The sequence below is a fragment of the Choristoneura fumiferana genome, chromosome Z, assembly GCF_025370935.1.
Source record: "Choristoneura fumiferana chromosome Z, NRCan_CFum_1, whole genome shotgun sequence".
NCBI lineage: Eukaryota > Metazoa > Arthropoda > Insecta > Lepidoptera > Tortricidae > Choristoneura > Choristoneura fumiferana.
Genome location: NC_133472.1, coordinates 44,002,461 through 44,021,540, shown reverse-complemented (window position 1 = coordinate 44,021,540; position 19,080 = coordinate 44,002,461).

Genomic DNA, 19,080 nt, shown 5'->3' with positions numbered 1-19,080 from the left:
ACAGCCGTATAGGTAAGTCGCTTCCATATTCAAAAAATGACATAAGTCCCATATCAATTCTGTGCTACTACTACATAAATATACTTAAACGTTATGCCTATCCAATTTATTAAAAGTGTAAACAAACCGATTTCATCAAAATTCTTATATAAACACCCACTGGATCGAATCATTAACACATTTATCTATAATTCGTGTCTTTTAACTAGATGTCTAATCACTTTTTTCACCAAAATTCACTTGATTTCAATATTTCTTTTTCACTTGAAAAATCTTCGTCAAAATCTGACGTTATTTCTTGATTGAAACATATTGTGTATAACCTGTAGTAGCATAGACTAACGTAGAGATGGTGGAAAATTAGACATTTTAAAAATCGATTAATGCGCTGATGAATAAGCAATTTTTATTTACTTTCCTTAAAATTAAAAAAATAGTTACTGTTTTATAATTTAAAAAACAGTCTTTGGAAATAAACCAACTATTGTAAATAATAAAATATACAAAAATACGTTGTTCTATTCAGTTAATAAATAATCGATTTACTGAACAGATTACTTTTTTATTTTTTTATTCCACTGGATGGCAAACGAGCAAGTGGGTCTCCTGATGTTAAGAGATCACCACCGCCCGTAAACATCTGCAACACCAGGGGTATTGCAGATGCGTTGCCAACAGAGGTCCTAAGATGGGATACCTCAAGTGCCACTAATTTCACCGGCTGTCTTACTCTCCACGCCGAAAGACAACAGTGCAAGCACTGCTGCTTCACGGCAGGATTAGCGAGCAATATGGTGGTAGCAATCCGGGCGGACCTTGCACGAGGTCGTACTCGTACCACCTAGAATATTTTGCAATAGGTTCTAGGTTTTCACATCACTAAATGTCTATGGTCGGTTTAATGGCGTCTTTGTTTACGCTTTTCGTAAATTGGATTGGAATACAATACATACGAGGTCATCTTAAGTTTTTTGCCTCTATACAGCGCCTGATACACTTTTTTTTTGTTGATATGGCGTTTGCTGCGAGGCACTTTGCCAATGTCACGTCAAATTGCGTGATTTTGACTATCTCTTTTGTGGAGCGATTAAAATAACCCCATTTCATTTATACACATACCTATATGCAACAGTTATAATTTATAATGTGAAGCATTGTTTACAGTTGATATCGTTTTTGCCAATAAATTCAGCCAAAAGGTAAATAACAATTTCTTTAAAGTTAGCTAAAAGGGTACGGACGTTAGTCAGGAGCTCAGTCTTTAATTTCATAAGATCATCATTAATGTCAAACTTATTCAGAGGGCAGTTAAAAAATATATGATCTAATGATCCAATGTCCTTGGCATTCACACATAGGCTCATTTTTAATTTTAATCTTGTGTAGAAATTCTGGAGAGCACACGTGACCCAGTCTAAGTCGAATTAAACAGCTTGTCACTTTTTTCTAAAATGATAGAACCGAAATCTAAGTGCGACCTTATTAAAGCATTATACAGTAATTTTTGAGAATAAGGGTGGGCATCCCACCAAGCACCAGATAGACAACACAAAATATTAATATTTTTTTCACATTTGCTAACTACATAGTTAATATGTTCAGAGCCCGACAATTTAGAGTTAAAAACTACACCAATAAGTCTAGCTTTATCTTGAAGGGAGATTTGGTGAGAGCGGTATGTTATATTTACTGGGGTTATAAAACGTTGCCTAGAAAATACCAAAACGACGCTTTTTAAAGGTAATAAATCTAAACCATGAGCGTCAAGCCACAGACCCAGAGAATCAAGAGCTCTATTTATGAAAGTAGCAGCTTGGTCAACGTTTTTACTAACCGCATAAATGGCAATATCATCAGCATACTGGAGTATATTACAATGCTGGTTAATAGCCTGATCTAAGTCAGAGGTCTAAATGTTATACAAAAGTGGACTTAACACCGAGCCTTAGGGCAGGCCCTTCCACACCAGTCTACTGCTTCCCTGACAATTTGGCAATCGCAATGAAATCTCCCTACCAGATATAATATTATTTATAAAACAAACCACTTTCTCCGGAACACCCATCTGACGCAGTTTGTTTCTGAGCACCGACAGTAGGACATTGTCATAAGCCGCAATATATCAAGAAAAACCGAGACAACGGACTGCTTCTGTGTGAATGCCAACCTCACGTCTGTCGATAAGAGAGCATGGCTGTCAGTAACACTTTTGCCTTTTCTGAAGCCAAATTAAGTTGACGATAGAGCACCTGTATTTTCCACATACCACTCAAGCCTATTTTTGAGCAGATGCTCAGCCACTTTGCACATAACTGATGATAGGGCGATCGGTCTATGATAATTGTGATCCTGAGGGTCTTTTCCAGCTTTAAGGATAGGAAGGATTAGTTGCTGTTTCCAGATTTTGGGAATATCACCTGTTTCGAATATTTTATTTATCAGATCCAACAGAAAAGAATGAAAAAGAGTTCCAGCCTTTTTTAAAAAATAATAAATTATACCATCCCTGCCTGGGGCCGAATCTGTTATCGATGAAAAAACTGACTTGAGTTCGTCTAAGTCAAATTTCCTACTCAGAAAATGATCAGAATGGCTGAAGTGGTACAAAGTAGGTATGTCACTTGAAAGTGGAACTGTTGGGAGAGCTAATTTATTCAGGAAATCCTCAGTCCATGCTAGAGAAGAAGCATAACCAGAAGGGAGAGCCTTGCCCTTTCGGAAATTTCTGATATTTTGCCAAACAATTGAAGAATTGGTAAAAGGAGAAACAGATTCGCAAAATTTATTCCAACCACTACATTTTTTCAGGGACAAAAGTTTTCTACATTTATTTCATTATTAATATCCGAGACATATTTCTTTTCCACCAGATTTCTATCTCTTACAGGTGCCGAGCATTCAGCGTCCCACCACGGCTGTGACGGAACCCGACGCCTTATAGCCTTAAGAGGAATAGCCTCTTCAGCGGCTTCATGAATTACTTTAACAAAACGGTCATGCGCATCTTAAAGGTTGATATTAGGATCAGATGAAAGAATTTCTATTTTACTATCAAGAGAAAGGGAATAGCTGTTCCAGTCAGCCTTAGACAATCTGTATTTCTGCAAAGGGAGAAGTGAGACTGGGGGGCAACAGGAATTTGGAAGAGTTATGATTATAGGAAAGTTATCACTGTTATGTGAATTGTTTGAGATATTCCATGGTAATTCAGAAGCAAGGTCTGAAGAGCACACAGAGACATCTACAGCCGACACATTTTGGTTAGGAGCCGTACGTCTAGTAGGTCTACCGTCATTTAAACAACACAGATTTAATTCATCGAAAATGCTCAGCAACTTTTTTCCGTTATTGTCAGATATGGCCGATCCCCAAGACGTATCGTGACAGTTTAGGTCACCCATCAAAATCATGGGTTCAGGAATATTTTTTAATATAGAACAAAGTTCTGATAAAACTGAGTGAGAAGGGTGAGGAATATAAATAGAGACAAAAGAAATGTTGGAAATATTCGCAGCCACAATAAACAGGTTACTGGAATGAGCAGGTATTTGGATATTAACAAAAGGAATACATTTTTTAATGATCAGAGCTGCCCCGTCCCAGCCATCAACTCTGTCATCACGTAAAGTAATATGACCAGATAAATTAAAGGACGACTGAGGCTTTAACCATGTTTCAACGATTGCAAATACAATAGGGTTATATTTTTGGCAAAAGTATGTAAGTTCAAATTTTTTGTTAATAATACTACGAGCGATCCACTGGATGGCCGTATGCATTTTGAATTTTTTTGTTTAAAATGTTGCAAAGAGTTTCAACTTTTGTAGCGACGTTGGACATAATAAGTGTGCCTAGTAATGAGTCTAAAACATTGTTGTTCAACTGGGCTTCATTATAGAAAGATCTATCAGAGTTAGTAACATTAGATAAGAGGGTATCCTCTCGAGCTACTTCTTCGTTGATGTAGTCATTCGAATAACGAAGAGCACACCCATTTTGCGGCGGGGGAATATTGAAGCTATTGATTAAAGCTTGGTGCGCTTTTTTATCATAACCCCCAGAGAGTAGAGGACAAGGCTTGCGGGTCACTGTAATAGTTTTCCTATATGATTGGGTATTTTGCGGCGGGGAGCCCCTTGTCGCGTCTGCAAATGAACGTTTGACTGTTGGGAATCTTTGAGAAGCCTCTCCATAAGAAATAGAATCTTCTGTCATAGTTAATTTAATTTTTTGTTGGCGCTCAACCTCTGGGCATACTTTATCCGTGGCAGAATGAGGACCAGAACAGTGAAGACATGAAACATGTTCAACCTTGCATTCCCGGCTTACATGAGGTTGAGCACACCTTGAGCATCGAGGCGGAGATCTACACTGCGTTTGTACGTGACCAAATCGACAGCATTGGTAGCATTGTATGACCGGATAATTGTACAGTTGCGTTCCAAAAGAGTTGTGAAACAAAAAACACGACTCGGTAGTTTTTGACCATCGATAGTGAGAGCCACTGTTTCCGTTGGCAGCCACCCTACTGCATCATCTACTTTTCTTTTTGCATTAAGTCGTCTCGCCTTGAGAACCCTGCCAAAATCCTGCGGGGTAATTATATTAGCGGCTATCTCCTCGTTGCTGAGATCCTTCGGGACCCCACGGACAATACACATTTTGCTAACATTGTAGGTGGGCACGAATGCTGTGTAATTGGAATTTATTATACATTCGTTATTCATAAAAGCATTAGCAGCGGACGCAGAATCAAATTCTATGGCAAGTCTGTTACGTCCTACTTTCTTTATTCCGCCTTGCTTAATATGCCCCATTCTCTGGGAAAACATAAATTGGCCAAATTTCACTGGGTTAAGGAAGGAGCCCGAACCAGGTGATGACTGTTTTTGAGCGACGTGCACAATAAACGGACCTAAGTCACGGTTGGAATAACATTGCCTCGTAACAGACGGAGCCGGAGGTGTACGATCAATTTTCATTATTTTTCTAGTGTCATTGTCAGACGTTTTAACCAACGATCTTTTCTTAGGTTTAACTTTAATGAACTCACCAGAAATTTCTTCATCATTCTCGAGAAAGGAAGATTGTGTTTGCTGACCCAATGGAAGGCTATTGGGGGATTCTAATTCCATATCAGTTACCCTCAATTCAGATTCGGACTGAGCCCCGGAACATTGGAGCATGACGGGTCCGAATTACCCGCCATTACGTCCGTCCCCTGTACATTATATATTTGAATCAACGTATCACCTGAATTATATCTACAGAAATACTAAACAGAAATTATATTACAAAAAAGAATTAAGATTACTAAAAGCCACCTCCAGAAAATATAAATTGGATAAATCCTACCAGAATAGGAAATGACGTGTTACCCTTCCCGCGCTCGAGATGTCAAACCGCCTGAAACACTTATGGCAAGGAAATTGAATTCCACATATTTTGCTACGAGCTTTATAAAGGTGTTCTACCAGCAGGTTGTACTAGGCTATCTGAAGGAGGTTTATATTTCCCGATCGTATGTATCCATACTAATATTATAAATGCGAAAGTGTGTGTGTTTGTATGGTTTGTCCGTCTTTCACGTCGAAACGGAGCGACGGATAGAAGTGATTTATGGGTGCCGTTCAATCGTCATACAAACTTTTAGCATAATTTCATTTTACTACGTTCAAAAATCATAATATTAATTTAGCATAAAAACGGATTTCATATTTTTACCGAGCATAAGCTTTAAATAATATAACATTCATTAGTCATAACAACAATTTCTATAATGCCTATATTCAATAATTTCATTTGAATATTCGGTTAAAAAATTATAATGATTGAAATCTATGAGAACATTTAGCTTAATGATTAGACGGTATATAACATCATATACCTATCATATTTTTACCAAGCGAAATATTTTTTGTCGCATATTTAAATTTGGCTGGTGCCAAAAACAAAAACAAACATTTGATTTGTGCGAGCAAGCGAAGCGAGCGAGCAAGACGATTCGGAGCAGAAGCGACTCGGATTGGTTAGGTTTAGAAGGCTAAGGCGGGATCGAAGCGGAGCGTAGCTTCCGCCTTAGCCTTCGATGTTAGGTTTTTTTTATAGCAGTCCGGATAATATTGCTGTTGCAGTTTTGCCGACAAAAACGAACTGCCATTATGAAAGTAGGTTGGAGATGGATTTGACTGGTGCCAAATGCAAATAAACATTTGTATTGTACGAGGGAGCGAAGCGAGCGAGCAAGACGGTTCGGAGCAGAAGCGACTCGGATAGGTAAGGTTTAGTTTAGCGAAGCGGAGCGTAGCTCCCGCCTTAGCCTTCGATGTTAGGTTTTTTTTTATAGCAGCCCGGATAATAATATTGCTGTTATCATTCTTGTGTTTGCATTATCCGCGATGTTTGTATAGAAATTGTTTTTATGAACTTTGATTATTATGCTGCATGATTATTATGCAGTACCTTAAATATGCACAAGACAATTATGCGAATTGATATTATGATTTGAGGAAATCGGCAATTTGTTTATATGCATATTGTTTTTATACGAGCTCAATATTTCGACACATTGAAATTCTGATATTTGTGTTATGAGAAATGAAAATTCGCAAATCGTTGTTATGACGAACATTGCACACCCGTGATTTATGGGATAAGGATAGTTTATGTGCCCGAGAGTGAAATAGGCTACTTTTTATCCCGGAAAAACGCACAGCTCCCGAGGGAACAGTGCGCGATAGCCGAATCCCACGCAGGCATAAGCTAGTGTAGGTATTATTCTTTGGGATACTCTGTAACCCGGCTGGACAGTTTTCTAAATAATAAAGTATCATTGGGTTCACCAATTTAATCTATCTTATCTGATGAATAGCTAGAACATAACAGCTTAGGTATTCACTCTAGCCATGAAGAGCCCTAGGTTGTATCAATCTCAATCTCAAGTAGTAGGTAGGTAGGTAAATAGTACCTGAGTTTTATTCAAGAGATCGCTTGACTAAAGCCGAGTTTAGACTTCCAAGAAAAATCCTGCAAGTTGCATTACATTGCGGCGCTCGATTGACCACCTACAGATTCGTTGGCTTTACAGCCTCGCAGATCTCGCAATGTAATGCAACTTGCACGATTTTTCTTGCAAGTCTAAACTCGGCTTAAAGTAACCGAACTAACATGTTTTTTACATTTTTTTTTATTTGACTTGATGGCAAACGAGCAAGTGGGTCTCCTGATGGTAAGAGATCACCACCGCCCATATAAACATCTGCAACACCAGGGGTATTGCAGATGCGGCCAACCTAGAGGCCTAAGATGGGATCACGGCAGGATTAGCGAGCAAGATGGTGGTAGCAATCCGGGCGTGCCAATTGAAAAAAACTAAATCCAAAAATGTCACGGCCAGAATTTCGTTTTAACTTTTCAAGTTTTTAAATGTAGCTATGTATGTTATCTAAACGGAGCAAAGGCAAGTGCAAGTTACATCACACTGTGAGGCCGTTAAGCGTTGGCTTGAGAACTGCAGCCTTAGATGTTTAAATATATAATTAATTTCCGTTCATAATAAAATAACACATACACACATACATACTACACATCATCCCAGCCTATAAACGTCCCACTGCTGGGCACAGGCCTCCTCTCAGAACTAGAGGGCTTGGGCCATAGTTCCCACGCGGGCCCAGTGCGGATTGGGAACTTCGCACGCACCATTGAATCGCTTCGCAGATTTGTGCAGGTTTCCTCACGATGTTCTCCTTCACCGCAAAGCTCGTGGTAAATTTCAAATGTAATTCCGCACATAAATTTCGAAAAACTCAGAGGTGCGAGCCGGGGTTCGAACCCACGACCCTCTGCTTGAGAGGCGATAGGTCAAACCACTAGGCCACCACGGCTTACTACACACCTAACACGTAACATTAATTTTAGGCTTGGTACGAGAAATGGAAATTCGTTATTGTTTTTTTCCGTTTCATTCTATTTTAACCAAAACTAATTATAAACATCATATCGGCTGCTCTCGTTATAGTTGCGAAGTTGCGTTTTGATCCGTAGTGCTGCATGTAAATTCTTCTTCTTTAAGTATATGCTTAGAGAGCAGTATCTGTCATCTTGCGTATGGATGTTATAATTAGCTTATTTTTAGTTTTTAGTGGTCAATCGAGCGCCGCAACGCAAATTTCTGTATTTTACAAGCTGTACCTATTAGTAATTAGAAGCCATATTTGAATCTCGTCAACAAAGCGTGCGAATTTAAATGTAGTTATTAAGAATAACGTAAGCATTGTTTTGTGTTACTATATATATTTTATTTTAAGTCTTAGATAAATAATAATATGCATGCCAAGTATTTGTTACTTGTCTATTTTTTTTGTAAAAATAAAACCATATTAAAATGCCAAATCATAAAAAAGTATTTATTTAATTAACTTTAACTTCAAAGAATTTGAATTATTGTTAACGTAAAAAAAGTGATTATCTTTTTTTTTATTCAAGGGGAGAGGTGTAGTGTGTGCAGCGACACACACACACACACACACCCAATATGCACACTATATATTATCGTAAGCTTATTAAATAAATGCAGTATTTACTCACCATTCGGTCGTATTACTCGTCTTCCATCGCCCCACATTACAAGTGCAACTTGCACGATTTTTCTTGCATGTCTAAACTCAGCTTTAGATACTACGGCCATAGGTCGTGGGTTAGGTTTCAAAGCAATAGTGCGTTCCAGCTTCGATCACAGTTCAGTGCCCTTAGTGTAAGTAATCGGTTACAAAATACGTCTCGATCGCGTTCGCGTTAAAATCTCAATTTGTATGGAAACACGAACACCGCAAACGTTCCGCTAGAGGCGCTGTTCGTGTTTCCATATAAATTGAGATTTTAACGCGAACGCGATCGAGACGTATTTCGTAACCGAAAACTTACACTAGGGGTACAGGCGATGACCCAGAGCTACTACGAAATTCGAAAATCGAAGTTGGTATCGTACCGTCCCTCTCAGTCTCGTATTTAATAATATTAAGCGCCAGCGGGACGGCAAGATGCGAAATTCGAATTTTACACTTCGTGGCGTAGGGCCTGGTCTCAAATCCAACTTCAGTTGAGCCAAGATGTAGGCATTCGCGGCACGCTCCGCCCGGCGTGACACCCCTGCTGGAGTGAACATAAAGGCCGCCCCGCATTCTCCGAAATAGGTATACGTAGGAAAAGCACCCAACAACAGATCACCTTCCTTGTCCATCCCCTCTTGAGCATAAGCCGACGCCACGCCCCTTTGTCAACCCCCTAAACATTATGCCACCCCCCACTGCCAAACACCCACTCAATCGAAGGATTAAAGCCATGCTCATGTCTACGATGAACATATAAAGTACTACCATTCCTCGCGGCTTCGCAAGCGTCAAACATTCGATATAGCTTTTGAATTTGAATTCGAATAGCCCGAAACATGCAGAGCTAAACTCGATTTAAGACTTGAGTTATCCGGATTTAGTTACTTCTAGCTTTTGCCCGCGGCTCCACCCGCGTGCTATTCGGTTATCGCCTAGCCTATGTCACTCTCGGGCCCATAAACTATCTCTATGCCTAAAATCACGTCGATCCGTCGCTCCGTTACGGCGTGAAAGACGGACAAACACACTAACACACAAACATACAAACACACTTTCGCATTTATAATATTAGTATGGATTATCAAATTAGTCTAGCTCGCTCGCACAAATCACATCGTTTTCAACATAATTTCTATTAGTCATACCTATTATCTAAGTCGTAGTTAAATGAATTAGCACTTTCAAATCTTTACCTGGAAATGATTCTGAGTAATTATCTATATACCTATCAATGTTATGGATTTGGTTTCTTACAAGGAAAGGTACCCTACTGTCCGACTCCAATTTGATTTATTTTGATATATGTTATAGAGTAGTCTAAAAAAAAATACAAACTCACCCTTTTTTGAAGTCGGTTAACAATAACGGACACGTATTTTGTTTTAGCTGCCCAAACTCAACCTGTTTGGAGAAAATGCCCTTCAAAGGACTGAAAATTGACCAAACCTTCTAATTTCTGTTGAGAGATTTGTCAAAGAAAAAAAATACTGGTTTCGTTATATGTTGGAGAAAATAATAAAAAGTTCAGTTTTTTAGTTAACATTGATTAGTGTTCACTAGCGGTAAGATGTGATGCCGTCTCTATTTGTTTTGTTCGAATAGACGGAGATGGCATCACATTTAACCGTCGGTTAACGCTAATCAATGGATGGTGAAACAGCCCCTAAATGTTATGACTAACTTATATGGTGACTATCAATCATTCACCTCAATTATTGACTTGCGAAAAAAGACCTTACAACAATATTATTATAAACTAGTTTATTGCCTTTAATATTATGGAATGGCATACTATATGGACATCGAATGTTTTGAGTAACCAATTTTATGACTTACAATAATTATGACCTACGAAAATCGGAACTCCACTTTATACTGTTTAATGTTATGACTTAAGATAATATGACTTGCAAAAATTATGATAAATAACGTTATAGATTGTTAAAGTCGGAGTTTAACTTTTATGGGAAAAAGAAGGGACCGGTTTTTCTTTTGTGTCATTTTTTTTAAACGAGTCCTTTCTTAGTGGCCAGTACCCAGCCACATATTTAAAAAATAAAAACGTCATCCTCGTCATGTCATGCTGCGATGCTGTGGCGTTTTCTCATGCTTAAAAAAATTATGGCATTTTGTGCTATTATGCGTTTAAGAAAAAAAATATGACGCATTCTCATTGGTCAATTTCATTTCACATGCAGCAGACGATTACTTTTGATTGAGCACGCCGGGAATAATATTGTTTTTTGCGAGCCATAAATGAGTCAGCTGTTAAATGTACCTACATATTATCATTATTATATAGGCAGTTTTAGGGTACTGGATTAAGGTTATCTATAGCCACATTTTCGAGCAGTATCGTGAAAAAGTACCTAATAGGGTTGCATAAAAAGGGTTCAAACACATTTACACACGTATACATTATTTATTTACGCTTACTCTTTCATAAACATCGATTTCATAAACCATAAACAATGTAGTCACATTTACCATTAACTTTTCTAATGTAGTTAGTAGATATAAAGACTACCTAAATACTTGGCTTTTTGGGGTCCAGTAGCCCAAATGGCATAAAACGGAAGTCTTATAGTTTCGCCATGTCTGCCTGTCCGTCCGTCCGTCCGTCCGCCTAGTCTGTCGTCCATCCATCCAGGGCTTAGCTTAGATTAGAGACTATTAGTGCTAGAAAGCTGTGATTTTGCATTGATATATTTAGCAACCAACCAAATGGTAGAATAAAATATAGTTTTTTTTTATGGTACTACCTCCCATAGACGTGAAGTGGGTGTATTTTTTTCTTCGTTTCTTCACTCTCCCCCTCTAAAAGCTAAGCCGTTGGTTTGAAAATTTAGAAAACATCATGATTGTAGTAAAATATAGAAATTTACGAGCTTTATAAAACAGCTAAGTTTTCTTTAAGTTGTTATTAACAATAAATAAAAATATTAATATTTTACGGGTTGCAAAATCCTTCGAAAAATATTGATTTTACGTAACGGCTACGGAACCCAGTCCTGGGCGTATCCAACACGCTCTTGGCCAGTTTTTTTTCATTTAGAGTGTACCACAAAAATTAAAGAATGTTAAAATATATATCTTTCATTTAAACATCAAGATAACTACAGACATTAGTTTAACATCTACTTGGATTCACCTAGTTAGAGCGTTTTCACATTATCCGATCCGATATCGGTATCGGACGACGATACGATATTGGGGCAAGTAAAATGTATGAAATATGTACTGTCTTTCACATTGTTCGGCCCGATATCGGATATCGGAGCCAAAACTTATTATGTTCACGGCACCATCGGACGCCCGTGGGCTGTCGACGATAAAGTTTGTATGTGTGCTATGCGTGTATCTAAATTGTCTCTGTGTGCGCAGAGCTCGATGCGTGGCGGCCATTTTGAGCCGTCCGTATCGGAACGATTTTGTCGGAAATATGTGAAAGCAGCACATGGTGTGTCGGCTATCGGATGTCGTCTATCGTCGTCCTATACCGATATCGGATCGGATAATGTGAAAACGCTCTTGTACATACCATAATATTTATTCGTAATTTTGTTTTTATTGAAATACATTAATGCTCTGGTATACGATTCTCATTGTAAAGTGGACACATTTAAAAGTTAAACTTTGAATAGGTACTTATATTAACATCAATCATCTAACATTGTAATCTAAAATATTTCTGAAAGTACATATATTTCTAATTTTACAAAATAAATCGATAAATATCTAGGACGTATTACGAAAATGATTATATCATTTATCGCAATGGTGTGGTGATCCCTTGAATACAAGTATTTGGAATTTATTTCCGCTTTGACTTTGAAAAACATTATTTACGAAATTGACAATTACAACCAATCAGTTTTTTTTTTAGAAACACTTCTTTGCTCATTTATTTTTAGATTAAGTTGGTGAGGTATACATATTTCATTTATTACACAATATAGTAAATTGACAGTTGTTAGTAGATATTATGCTATTAAACATTTATATCGTACACTATGTGTACTCGTACAACGTATCATAAAATAATTTGCTGTATAATATTTTTTAGCATGTAATAATAAAGTAGTATATAATATTTGTATCTGTCTTATGTAGGAATAAGGATGCATACATAGAAAAATATTTTATTCGTTTTCGAAGCACCAACCAGTAGCAATAAATTTCGACAGTTGTACATGGTTACTTATTAAACTAAAGATAGAGGGAGATGTACACGTTTAACACATCACATTTAAGGGCCAGTCCTAACGGACTGTATTCAAACTACAACGTAACCGCAACAGGCGACTGCCCATACATTTTTCGTTGCAATTAATAATATAATAATAATAATAATAATATCACGGGACAATTCACACCAATTGACCTAGTCCCAAAGTAAGCTTAGCAAAGCTTGTGTTATGGGTACTAAGCAACGGATAAATATAATTATATAGATAGATACATACTTAAATACATATTAAACACCCAACAAAAAGTTTTTCATACAAATATCTGCCCCGACACGGGAATCGAACCCGGGACCTCAAGCTTCGTAGTCAGGTTCTCTAACCACTAGGCCATCTGGTCGTCTAAAAAAATATTTCGTTTACAGTCGTTATAATTCGTTTGCAGTCGGCGCATCTGCACTCTGCCTACAATTGAAATGTATGGGCAGTCGGCAGTTGACAGTATGCGTTGCAGCTGGAGTGCAGTCAGGCTGTACTGGCCCTTAAACATTACATTATACAGGCAGCCTGTCCATTAGAGCAAAGCGAGGCAGCGAAGCGGAGCAAAGCTGCGGGCTGTGTCTATCCATAGCCGCGGAGCTAGATAGCGGAGGGGAGCGAGAAAGTTATGCGGAGCGGAGTTAGAGTCTGGCTAATGAAAGATGAACCTGTAAAAACGCGGCAAATTCAAAATTGCAGATGGTATCACCACAGAATAAGTAATAGTACAAGAACAGAAGCTTCTCTGCCGTACAAAAGCGACGATTAAGTATAAGAATTGTGCCTACTTTACGCTTCTCTGTCTATCGCATGCCTATTGGAAAATAAGTAATTATTTAAAACGATTTATAAAATGGTTAATACGAATATTTTTGAGAAAAAGTGAATCTTAAGAACCACAATTGTATTAAACAGTTCTGAAAGGGATAATTTATTGCATCAGGCGTTACTTTGCGGAGGTCCATATCAATGAACTAAAATAATTTCCTTGCTCACCCGCGACCTTACGATAGCTAAGCTTATGCAAAATATGCGTGTTCATGCAGTTCCTCCACCTCCACACTGTAAGAACACACACAAATCACACAAACCCATCTATCACCACCACCACACTGCACTGACGCGTTTCGAACTCAACCAGAGCTCATCTTCAGAGTGACACAACCGTACACCATGCATTGTAATGACTGCAGTAAAGTATAATGTTGGTCAGACAGGACGCATTTTGAATGCTAGATTTAAAGAGCATGTTTCGGCATATAGGAATGAGCATCCTGATAAGTCGAATTTTGCCAAACATTTGTTGGAACTAAATCATTCTTTATCGGACTCAGATTCGTATGAAGTGTTACATTATTGTGGCAAGGGGTTTCGTCTCGATGTTTTAGAATGCATGGAGATAATTAGATACAACAGTATGGGGTCTATTATTAATGAGCAGGTAAATTTAGTTTCATCTCCCTTGCTACGGCTTGGATCTAATTTCAGCAATGGTAGTTAATAAAACATGCCTTGACAGTAAATAAATAAAAATCAAGGTAGTTTTGAAGGACGGTTAAAAAATTATTAATAATTTGTGGGTAGTTTAGTTTTGTTTTGTTTCATAAAACGTATGTGGGTACTTGGGGAGTTACAGTGACAAGTTAAAACGGTGGTTGTGGTTCGTTAGTCTAACAACTGGTAGCATGGTGTACGGTTGTGTCACTCTAAAGATGAGCTCTGGTTGAGTTCGAAACGCGTCAGTGTAGTGTGGTGGTGGTGATAGATGGGTTTGTGTGATTTGTGTGTGTTCTTACAGTGTGGAGGTGGAGGAACTGCATGAACACGCATATTTTGCATAAGCTTAGCTATCGTAAGGTCGCGGGTGAGCAAGGAAATTATTTTAGTTCTGAAAGGGATATTAGTATCGAAATATTTTGCCATATGCCTACCTACCTACAAGTTCGGTCACCGCATCTAAACACTCTTTTTTTCTGTTTGAAAAAGGCTTCCCTCTTTGCTTGTTTTTGTTCTAATTTGCTTATCATGATAAAAGTAATCCGTCGCACACCACTTTTGATTGTTTTACCCATGTTTCAGCAGTAAATTTCCAAAAAAACTCTATTTTAACACACGAAGGTACTAAACTCAAAGTCACAGTAGATAATAGTCAAGCTCAAGTGTCTGTTTTCTACTCTGTGGTCTGTTTGCGCATGACATTTGAACAATGTTGCCACTCAAATAATAGCTGGGTTCAGCCTTAAAACAAAGATAGTGTTCAGCTTTCAGCCAAACTCTAAGGAGGCAGAGTTGGGAACTGTTTTTCCATTTGCGGAGCTTTCCCGCTTTCTCGCTCGTGCTCATTGCTGGGCTCCGCTTCCCTGCTTCTTTTCCTCTCTCCCAATTTTTTTAAAATAAATGGTGTTAATATTCAAGTGACACGTCTAACAAAATACATTGGTTTTCAAACGTTATCTTATTTTCTAATTTTTAAGCCAACTGTGTATCATAATAATTATGTATGGTCGACTATAATAAGAAAGTGCTTTACCAGTTTGAATGACAGTTCCTAATTCAGAAATAAAACAATAAGGTTGATTGTCATGAACTCTTCTTCTTCTTCTCTTTTAAAATATGGCTTTTCTGTCCTAATTAATAGGACAATTTCGCCAGTGTCGAGGTAAACTCTCTTTGAGAGGCACGTTGTACGGTGATTGTAGTTTTTGCAACTTGATAGTAAAATTCCAGAATCCACGTGGAGACCACTTGCGCATTAAAAAATGTTAGACACGAGAGCAATATAGAATTTTGGGATCACTGTTCACTGTTAAGGTTAATCGCCGCATAAAACACTATCAAAGTTATACTTCAACTAGCCAAAGAAACAGAACTAGCAAAATTAGATATGGTCCACATCCGCCATCTTCGAATGCTACAAATCGAATCTGTCATGAACTCGTGAGTGAAAATAGGCTTTGACGTTTTAAGCGCTAAAAATGTCATTAAGCCTTAGGGTGTAATCTGTGGTGGTAGGTAAACCAATTTCTTCAAAATTGTCCCATGACAGAAGCCATTTATGAAAAAAAAAACAATTTCTTGGTCGACTATACATAAGTAATTCGGTACAATACCATTTAACAAGTATATATATATATATGTCTTTATTTCTATGTTGACTAGACATTTGAGTAAAGATTTACTAATACATTTATGACATTTAACAACATTATAACATTTAGGGATCTAATTACTTTGTTTTATTTTTTTGTACGTTTTTTTGCGTTTTTGTCTTTTTTTGTATAATTTCAATTTTACAGAGCATTGGTTTTTACTATTAATTTTTAAGCCAACTGTGTATACATAATAATTATGTATAGTCGACTATAATAAGAAAGTGCTTTACCAGTTTGAATGACAGTTCCTACTTTCGAAATAAAACAATAAGGTTGATTGTCATGAACTCGTGAGTGAAAATAGGCTTTGACGTTTTAGCGCTACAAATGTCATTAAGCCTTAGGGTGGTAAATCAATTTCTTCAAAATTGTCCCATGACAGAGGCCGTTTATGAAAAAAAAAAACAATTTCTTGGTCGACTATACGTAAGTAATTCGGTACAATACCATTTAACAAGTATGTATATATATATATATATATATATATGTCTTTATTTCTATGTTGACTAGACATTTGAGTAAAGATTTACTAATACATTTATGACATTTAACAACATTATAACATTTAGGGATCTAATTACTTTGTTTTATTTTTTTGTACGTTTTTTTGCGTTTTTGTCTTTTTTTGTATAATTTCAATTTTACAGAGCATTGGTTTTTACTATTAATTTTTAAGCCAACTGTGTATACATAATAGTTATGTATGGTCGACTATAATAAGAAAGTGCTTTATTGATTGTCATGAAATCGTGAGTGAAAATAGGCTTTGACGTTTTAGCGCTAAAAATGTCATTAAGCCTTAGGGTGGTAAACCAATTTCTTCAAAATCGTCCCATGACAGAGGCCGTTTATGAAAAAAAAAACAATTTCTTGGTCGACTATACATAAGTAATTCGGTACAATACCATTTAACAAGTATATATATATGTCTTTATTTCTATGTTGACTAGACATTTAAGTAAAGATTTTCTAACACATTTATAACATTTAACAACATTATAACATTTAGGGATCTAATTACTGTTTTATTTTTGTACGTTTTTTTTGCGTTTTTGTCTTTTTTTGTATAATTTCAATTTTACAGAGCATTGGTTTTTACTATTAATTTTTAAGCCAACTGTGTATACATAATAGTTATGTATGGTCGACTATAATAAGAAAGTGCTTTACCAGTTTGAATGACAGTTCCTACTTTCGAAATAAAACAATAAGGTTGATTGTCATGAACTCGTGAGTGAAAATAGGCTTTGACGTTTTAGCGCTACAAATGTCATTAAGCCTTAGGGTGGTAAATCAATTTCTTCAAAATTGTCCCATGACAGAGGCCGTTTATGAAAAAAAAAACAATTTCTTGGTCGACTATACATAAGTAATTCGGTACAATACCATTTAACAAGTATATATATATGTCTTTATTTCTATGTTGACTAGACATTTAAGTAAAGATTTTCTAACACATTTATAACATTTAACAACATTATAACATTTAGGGATCTAATTACTGTTTTATTTTTGTACGTTTTTTTTGCGTTTTGTCTTTTTTGTATAATTTCAATTTTACAGAGCATTGGTTTTTACTATTAATTTTTAAGCCAACTGTGTATACATAATAGTTATGTATGGTCGACTATAATAAAAAAGCGCTTTACCAGTTTGAATGACAGTTCCTACTTTCGAAATAAAACAATAAGGTTGATTGTCATGAACTCGTGAGTGAAAATAGGCTTTGACGTTTTAGCGCTACAAATGTCATTAAGCCTTAGGGTGGTAAATCAATTTCTTCAAAATTGTCCCATGACAGAGGCCGTTTATGGAAAAAAAAACAATTTCTTGGTCGACTATACGTAAGTAATTCGGTACAATACATTTAACAAGTATATATATATATATATATATATATATATTATATATATATATATATATATATATATATATATATATATGTCTTTATTTCTATGTTGACTAGACATTTGAGTAAAGATTTACTAATACATTTATGACATTTAACAACATTATAACATTTAGGGATCTAATTACTTTGTTTTTATTTTTTGTACGTTTTTTTGCGTTTTTGTCTTTTTTTGTATAATTTCAATTTTACAGAGCATTGGTTTTTACTATTAATTTTTAAGCCAACTGTGTATACATAATAATTATGTATGGTCGACTATAATAAGAAAGTGCTTTACCAGTTTGAATGACAGTTCCTACTTTCGAAATAAAACAATAAGGTTGATTGTCATGAACTCGTGAGTGAAAATAGGCTTTGACGTTTTAGCGCTACAAATGTCATTAAGCCTTAGGGTGGTAAATCAATTTCTTCAAAATTGTCCCATGACAGAGGCCGATTATGAAAAAAAAAACAATTTCTTGGTCGACTATACATAAGTAATTCGGTACAATACCATTTAACAAGTATATATATATATATGTCTTTATTTCTATGTTGACTAGACATTTGAGTAAAGATTTACTAATACATTTATGACATTTAACAACATTATAACATTTAGGGATCTAATTACTTTGTTTTATTTTTTTGTACGTTTTTTTGCGTTTTTGTCTTTTTTTGTATAATTTCAATTTTACAGAGCATTGGTTTTTACTATTAATTTTTAAGCCAACTGTGTATACATAATAGTTATGTATGGTCGACTATAATAAGAAAGTGCTTTATTGATTGTCATGAACTCGTGAGTGAAAATAGGCTTTGACGTTTTAGCGCTACAAATGTCATTAAGCCTTAGGGTGGTAAACCAATTTCTTCAAAATTGTCCCATGACAGAGGCCGTTTATGAAAAAAAAAACAATTTCTTGGTCGACTATACGTAAGTAATTCGGTACAATACCATTTAACAAGTATATATATATATGTCTTTATTTCTATGTTGACTAGACATTTGAGTAAAGATTTACTAATACATTTATGACATTTAACAACATTATAACATTTAGGGATCTAATTACTTTGTTTTATTTTTTTGTACGTTTTTTTGCGTTTTTGTCTTTTTTTGTATAATTTCAATTTTACAGAGCATTGGTTTTTACTATTAATTTTTAAGCCAACTGTGTATCATAATAATTATGTAT